The sequence below is a fragment of the Theobroma cacao genome, chromosome 1 (genome assembly GCF_053813885.1).
Source record: "Theobroma cacao isolate CCN51 chromosome 1, ASM5381388v1, whole genome shotgun sequence".
Classification (NCBI taxonomy): Eukaryota; Viridiplantae; Streptophyta; class Magnoliopsida; order Malvales; family Malvaceae; genus Theobroma; species Theobroma cacao.
Window position 1 is genome coordinate 23758403 of NC_142639.1, and position 8380 is coordinate 23766782.

Genomic DNA, 8380 nt, shown 5'->3' on the forward strand with positions numbered 1-8380 from the left:
TATCATAAACTGCTACTTTCGTCTTTTATCACTTCTAAACATTTTAATTGACTTCAATTTGTATTTGATCAACTTTATTTATCACCATATCAAAGTATGGGGTATTTCATTCTCTCTCTAAACCCATATGACCAGAATTCAAATCATCCTCAAATCACATGATTCAACCATGAAAAATGATGGAAAATGCATGGGAAAGGTAAAGCACAAGACAAATTTAAGAAATGTTACCTTTTTTCACTTGATTTTTGAATTTGCACCTATTTTCCCTTTAAATTTCTTAGCTAGGGTTTTATTTTCTCCTTTCTCTCTCTTGTTTCTTGCTTGGCCGAATGTTGAAGAAGAAGAATGGGTGGGCTGATTTTTTTATGCCTTTTTTATTGTTTAATGAAATAATATTATTTTATTCATATTTTAAATATTTTATTAATTCATTTTTTTTTCTAGCCATCCATTTGTCTTACTTTTTCCACCATGCATTCCCTTTGACTTATCCAAGTCTTAAGTGAAATTTCCAGATTTTTCCAAAGTTTTGGTGGAGCAAATTCTTCAAAATTACACTTTTGCCCCCGAACTTTTCAAAAATTACATTTTTACCCCAAAAATTGAAATTTTTCCATAATGCATAATTTTCACTCCTCATACTCATTTCACACTCCAAATAATTAAATTTGATCAAAATCCTTTCAAAAAATTAAATTTTTGATTCCGAATGGTAAAATTACCATTTTACCCTTTTACTCCAAATTATACCGAAATTAAAATTTTTTACTTCTAAACCTCAAATCTTACTCCAATAAGTCAAATGGGGCCAAAAATATTTTCTAAAAATTACCATTTTATCCTCAGGTGGCAAATGACCATTTTGCCCCTAGATAGCGAAAATTTCGATTGGACTCCAAATTGATCATCGAACTCCGAATCACCATATTAACCCATTCTGGGACTTTAAAATTCTTAATTTCATTGTAAATACTCTATTTGATCTAGTTCGAGGCTTAAATCAACTTTATTGTACCTCTAGGTACAATACCAACTTTTGTAAATTTTTCAAGACTCTCTTAGCATGTAAACATGCTATCCACCACATGTATGTCATCACAAATATTTCTGTAGAGTCGGGGCTTGTCATCTTCTCCCCCACTTGGATCAACCATATGATCCTCCTTCTTGATTGACTTCGACATCCGGCTAAATATTAATATTTTAATATTATTTTATTCTAAAAATCTTATCTTGTCTCCTTGGTACCAAAAATACCTTATTATGCCTCACTTGACTTCCAAATCACCTTTTATCTCACAAATTCTCCTCCGATAAAATTATTATTATTTTTTTATTATTTTCTCATTTGCGAAACATTTTATCCTAAACTACTCCTTTCATCTTTTATCACTTCTAAACATTTTAATTGACCTCAATTTGCATTCGATCAACTTTATTTATCACCATATCAAAGTATGGGGTATTTCAATCTCCCTCACTTAAATAGAATTCGTCCTCGAATTCCCGTCGATGTTGTGTTATCAATCTCCTTCTATGATCCTACTCCTTGTTCCTTCTATAGGGACATTCAATTTATTTCCCTCGTTCACCTTCAGTTCAATTAAATGCTTTATTTACGGTAATTATCATCCTTTGGAATCGGATCAGTAATACTTTTCACAACCATGATCTCTTATATCTAGACACTAAGCATGCCTTTATCACCATTATTACATTTGAACCATAACTTCATCTCAATTATACCGATTTCGATCACATATCATACTTACTTATGTATACCTATTCATCGTTTTATTAATTTGCTCCATACCAATTTTCTCAACCTTGATTCATCCATCTTATACTGGTCCAAACCCTTCCTTTAATGGAGTTCCATTAAAAATTTAAACAATTTAAGGTTTACTTTCAAAGTCATTCATAACTTTAATCGTTCATTACATGTTTGTTAACACTTTAGCTCACTAACCTCTCTGGACACTATTTCAAAATCTCCCAATTACCGAGAACCATTCTTCACTTCAGTTAGTAAAATTATCAATTTCATATATACATATATACATGCATTTTCAAATGTCAACCTCTCTCTTTATATATAGGAATCCATGTGTTCACATGCCTTGGACTACATTCCCCCATTATTCATCCGTATCCCAATCCTAGTTTCAATATAATAATTCTTATAGTGCATGTCAACCTTCTTATTATTTTATTCTAAAAAATTTATCTTGTCTCCTTGGTACCAAAAATACCTTATTATGCCTCACTTGACTTCCAAATCGCCTTTTATCTCACAAATTCTCCTCCGATAAAATTATTATTATTTTATTATTATTTTCTCACTTGCGAAACATTTTATCCTAAACTACTCCTTTCGTCTTTTATCACTTCTAAACATTTTAATTGACCTCAATTTGCATTCGATCAACTTTATTTATCACCATATCAAAGTATGGGGTATTTCATGAATGACTATAAATGGACTTTTCCTATCCACGGGGGGTTTTAACCTCACGTTTTTCGAGTAAACAGTCAATTATAATCCGTTTAAACAAAAAATGTAAAAAAATTCAACTTAAAATCAATAATGAGATTATAAACGTTTTTAAAGCGAGGAATGAAGCTTTTCTAGTCATGAATGACTATAAATGGACTTTTCCTATCAACGGGCGGTTTTAACCTCACGTTTTCCGAGTAAACACTCAATCATAATCTTTTTTAACAAAAAATGTAAAAAAATTTAACTTAAAATCAATAATGAGATTATAAACCTATTTAAAGCGAGTAATGAGGCTTTCGAAGGCATGGGTGACTATAAACGGACTTTTTCTACCAACAGAGGGTTTTAACCTCACGTTTCCCGAGTAAACACTTAATTATAATTCGTTTAAACAAAAAATTTAAAAAAATTCAACTTAAAATCAATAATGAGATTATAAACATTTTAAAGCGAGTAATGAAGCTTTTCAAGTCATGAATGACTATAAATGGACTTTTCCTATCAACGGGGGGTTTTAACCTCACGTTTTCCGAGTAAACACTCAATCATAATCTTTTTTAACAAAAAATGTAAAAAAATTTAACTTAAAATCAATAATGAGATTATAAACCTATTTAAAGCGAGTAATGAGACTTTCGAAGGCATGAGTGACTATAAGTGGACTTTTCCTACCAATAGAGGGTTTTAACCTCACGTTTCTCAAGTAAACACTTAATTATAATCCGTTTAAACAAAAAATGTTAAAAAATTCAACTTAAAATCAATAGCGAGATTATAAACATTTTTAAAGCAAGCAATGATGCTTTTCAAGTCATGAATGACTATAAATGGACTTTTCCTATCAACGGAGGGTTTTAATGAAATACCCCATACTTTGATATGGTGATAAATAAAGTTGATCGAATGCAAATTGAGGTCAATTAAAATGTTTAAAAGTGATAAAAGATGAAATGAGTAGTTTAGGATAAAAATATTTCATAAGTGAGAAAATAATAATAAGATAATAATAATTTTATCAGAGGAGAATTTGTGAGATAAAAGACGATTCAGAAGTCAAGTGAGGCATAATAAGGTATTTTTGGTACCAAGGAGACAAGATAAAATTTTTAGAATAAAATAATATTTTATTAATAAAATAATATTAAAATATTAATATTTAGCCGGATGTCGAAGTCAATCAAGAAGGAGGATCATATGGTTGATCCAAGTGGGGGAGAAGATGACAAGCCCGACTCTACAGAAATATTTGTGATGACATACATGTGGTGGATAGCATGTTTACATGCTAAGAGAGTCTTGAAAAATTTACAAAAGTCGGTACTGTACCTAGAGGTACAATAAAGTTGATTTAAGCCTCGAACTAGATCCAATAGAGAGTTTACAATGAAATTAAGAATTTTAAAGTCCCAGAATGGGTTAATATGGTGATTCGGAGTTCGAGGATCAATTTGGAGTCAAATTGGAATTTTCACTATCTAGGGGCAAAATGGTCATTTGCCACCTAGAGACAAAATGGAAATTTTTAGAAAAGATTTTTGGCCCCATTTGACTTATTGGAGTAAGATTTGAGGTTTAGAAGTGAAAAATTTTAATTTCGGTATAATTTGGAGTAAAAGGGTAAAATGGTAATTTTACCATTCGGAATCGAAAATTTAATTTTTTGAAAGGATTTTGATCAAATTTAATTATTTGGAGTGTGAAATGAGTATGAGGAGTAAAAATTATGCATTATGGAAAATTTTCAATTTTGGGATAAAAATGTAATTTTTGAAAAGTTCAGGGGCAAAAGTGTAATTTTGAAAAATTTGCTCCACCAAAACTTTGGAAAAATCTGGAAATTTCACTTAAGGCTTGGATAAGTCAAAGGGAATGCATGGTGGAAAAATTAGGACAAATGGATGGCTAGAAAAAACAAATGAATTAATAAAATATTTAAAATATGAATAAAATAATATTATTTCATTAAACAATAAAAAAGGCATAAAAAAATCAGCCCACCCATTCTTCTTCTTCAACATTCGGCCAAGCAAGAAACAAGAGAGAGAAAGGAGAAAACAAAACCCTAGAGAGAGAAAATCAAAGAAAAAGTGTGAATTTTCAAGGAAATTAAGTGAAAAAGGTGAGATTTTTTCTATTAAGCTTGAGTTTTCTTATTCCCAAGCATTTCTCTTTATTTTCCATGATTAAATTACATGTTTTCATGATGAATTCAATTCTGAAAAAATGGGTTAGGAGAGAGAAAGTTGTTGGATTTATTTGATTTTAATTTATGTTAGTGTTTTTAGTTAGTTTAGCATATTTAGAAACAAAACAACAAGAAAAGAATTTATTTTCTCCCCCAACCATTAATGGCTGAATTTACCATGTAGTGAGTGAGGATGAGTTTGATTTTATTCTAGGAGAATTGGTTAAGGAATAATGAATTATGAGCCTAGAAAAATAATGGGAATTTTCGGAGCAAAAATACGAATTTTTACCCACTAGGGGTATTTTCGTAATTTGCTGTTGAGATTGATAATTTGCATCACACTGAGGGACATTAAGTTAATTTGGGTGCAATTGAGGTATAGAAACTGAAAAGAATTAAATTGGAGTTTAAACGAACCCGTTAGGAATTTAATCGGGTGATAAGACGAATTAGGCTAATACCGGATTTAGATAGTTACCAGTGCATTTTTGCATTCCATATCATGCATTGGTAGTCCAAATTAGTTTAATTTTGATTTAGTACCAACTTAGTGAAATTCTCGATTTTGTACTGTGTCAAGGTGGTGAGTCCTCCAATAAAAGCAAGGAAATTGCATCCGAGGACCAGTAAACAGAGTGCTTCGAAAGTCTGCATTCTAGACATTGTGAGTAAACTTATTATCGTCTTAATTATCTAGAGTAGTTTTATACAACTATGTGATTTTATGAAAAATGGGTTTAAATGGTAAATTGTTGTGTTTTAAGGGAAATTGTGATTTTATAAAATGATTTTATAAATTTTCTGGAAAATCGAATATTAGTTTTAAAAATAGAGTAATTGGAGACTGCTAGTTTGTGTTGCAAATTTATGGTTTTGAATTGAATGGCTTATGACAATAAATGAGCATGAATGGCTAAACTGATTTTGGTGTTATAATTATTTATACTGTGTATTCAGCCTTGAGAGGCTAGGTTGTGATAAATTGCCATGTCATGCTAGAATGAATTTTATTGATTGGTGGATTATATATTAGTTATTTACTGCAGAGGGGGTTCTGTGGACCAGCCTATTAGAGGGGCACGGTAAACTCCATTATATTATTACCTCGAACGGAGAGGCGCGTAGGGTATCTCCTAGGGTAAAGCTTAGGGTTCACTTCACGCCAAACCACCACGTGAAGGGGAACTCAGCCAACGCCAAGGAACGGCTGTATTTTTCTCAAACTAAAATATATTTTAAGTGTATGCAAAATTTTAATAGCCTTGGCGGACTCGGTTAGATGCCCTGCGTAAGGTATCACCGAGTATGAGTTTTGGCACGAGCCAAAGTTTTAAGAAATTCATAAGCCAAGTTGATTACTCGATTTTTATGGATTGATTTTATTTGGTTGAAATGAGTTGAATGGTAATGAAATTACAGTATGATGATTTATTTTAATTGTCTCCATTTACTCGGCTTTAGATACTTTAGATGGTATCTGTTTACTCACTAGGATTATAAAATCTCACCCCTTCTTCCTATACATTTTTCAGGCTCAGGACAGTTTGTAAATAGTCGAGTAGGACGAGAACTAAGCTCGGAACTGCATTATAGAAAGTAAGAGTTCACAGTCTTACATCTTCTTGGTCAATTGGAGCCCACGTGTCATTGCAGATCAAAACTTATATTTTGGTTATCTGTATTTCTATTCATACAATTTTTACTTTACTTTCATGTGCGAAAAATTATTTACGAATATTTCTATAAAAATTTATTTTATGAGAAAATAGAATATTTTATTGGTTATTTTTGAATAGTACTAGTTGTTAACAATTTGCTTTCAAATGAACGTTTTAGATACTTAATTTTTTTATCATTAAATATATATTTTCGGCTTACCTACTACATTTTTAGCAAGTTTTGAGGTTTTCGACAAAAATGACGAAAATGTCCCTGTGAGCCAAAAAAAAAAAAAACATGTTATGTTATGATTTGGAAACGATTTGTAATCCTTCGTATTTTGATTATTTGATAACTATTGCTCACCGGGGAAGTGCGAAAGCTGATACGAGAGCCTTGCGAGGTTTCGATCGACATTCGGGGTGAAGAATGTTTGTCGAGGCTTCGCGGCGGTTGTCACGGGCTCGATGGGGAGTTCCGGGTCGTGACATTTAACCTCACGTTCCCCTAGTAAACACTCAATTACAATCTTCTTTAACAAAAAATGTAAAAAAATTTAACTTAAAATCAATAATGAGATTATAAACCTTTTTAAAGCGAGTAATGAGGCTTTCGAGGAAATGGGTGACTATAAATGGACTTTTCCTATCAACAGAGGGTTTTAACCTCACGTTTCCCGAGTAAACACTTAATTATAATCCGTTTAAACAAAAAATGAAAAAAAAATCAACTTAAAATCAATAATGAGATTATAAACATTTTTAAAGCGAGTAATGAAGCTTTTCAAGTCATGAATGACTATAAATAGACTTTTCCTATCAACGGGGGGTTTTAACCTAACGTTTCCTGAGTAAACACTCAATTATAATCTGTTTAAACAAAAAATGTAAAAAAATTCAACTTAAAATCAATAATGAGATTATAAACCTATTTAAAGCGAGTAATGAGGCTTTCGAAGGCATGGGTGACTACAAACGGACTTTTCCTACCAACAGAGGGTTTTAACCTCACGTTTCCCGAGTCAACACTTAATTATAATTCGTTTAAACAAAAAATGTAAAAAAATTCAACTTAAAATCAATAATGAGATTATAAACATTTTAAAGCGAGTAATGAAGCTTTTTAAGTCCTGAATGACTATAAATGGACTTTTCCTATCAACGGGGGGTTTTAACCTCACGTTTTCCAAGTAAACAGTCAATTGTAATCCGTTTAAACAAAAAATGTAAAAAAATTCAACTTAAAATCAAAAACGAGATTATAAACCTATTTAAAGCGAGTAATGAGGCTTTCGACGGCATGGGTGACTATAAACGGACTTTTCCTACCAAGAGAGGGTTTTAACCTCACGTTTCCCGAGTAAACACTTAATTATAATTCGTTTAAACAAAAAATGTAAAAAAATTCAACTTAAAATCAATTATGAGATTATAAACATTTTAAAGCGAGTAATGAAGCTTTTCAAGTCATGAATGACTATAAATGGACTTTTCCTATCAAAGGGGGGTTTTAACCTCACGTTTTCCGAGTAAACACTCAATCATAATCTTTTTTAACAAAAAATGTAAAAAAATTTAACTTAAAATCAATAATGAGATTATAAACCTATTTAAAGCGAGTAATGAGGCTTTCGAAGGCATGGGTGACTATAAACGGACTTTTCCTACCAACAGAGGGGTTTAACCTCACGTTTCGCGAGTAAACACTTAATTATAATTCGTTTAAACAAAAAATGTAAAAAAATTCAACTTAAAATCAATAATGAGATTATAAACATTTTAAAGCGAGTAATGAAGCTTTTCAAGTCATGAATGACTATAAATAAACTTTTCCTACCAACGGGGGGTTTTAACCTTACGTTTTCCGAGTAAACACTCAATCATAATCTTTTTTAACAACAAATGCAAAAGAATTTAACTTAAAATCAATAATGAGATTATAAACCTATTTAAAGCGAGTAATGAGGCTTTCGAAGGCATGGGTGACTATAAACGGACTTTTCCTACCAACAGAGGGTTTTAACCTCACGT

At 31.3% G+C, this 8380-nt stretch overlaps 1 long non-coding RNA gene across 1 annotated transcript; it reads left to right on the top strand.

The window, feature by feature from the left end:
* Window positions 1–4326: 4326 nt before the first annotated feature.
* Window positions 4327–6402, top strand: LOC148764674 (uncharacterized). The gene is made up of 3 exons (XR_016024217.1): window positions 4327–4622; window positions 5272–5355; window positions 6224–6402. It is a non-coding gene; the product is annotated as an uncharacterized LOC148764674 (long non-coding RNA).
* The last annotated feature ends 1978 nt before the right edge of the window (window positions 6403–8380 follow it).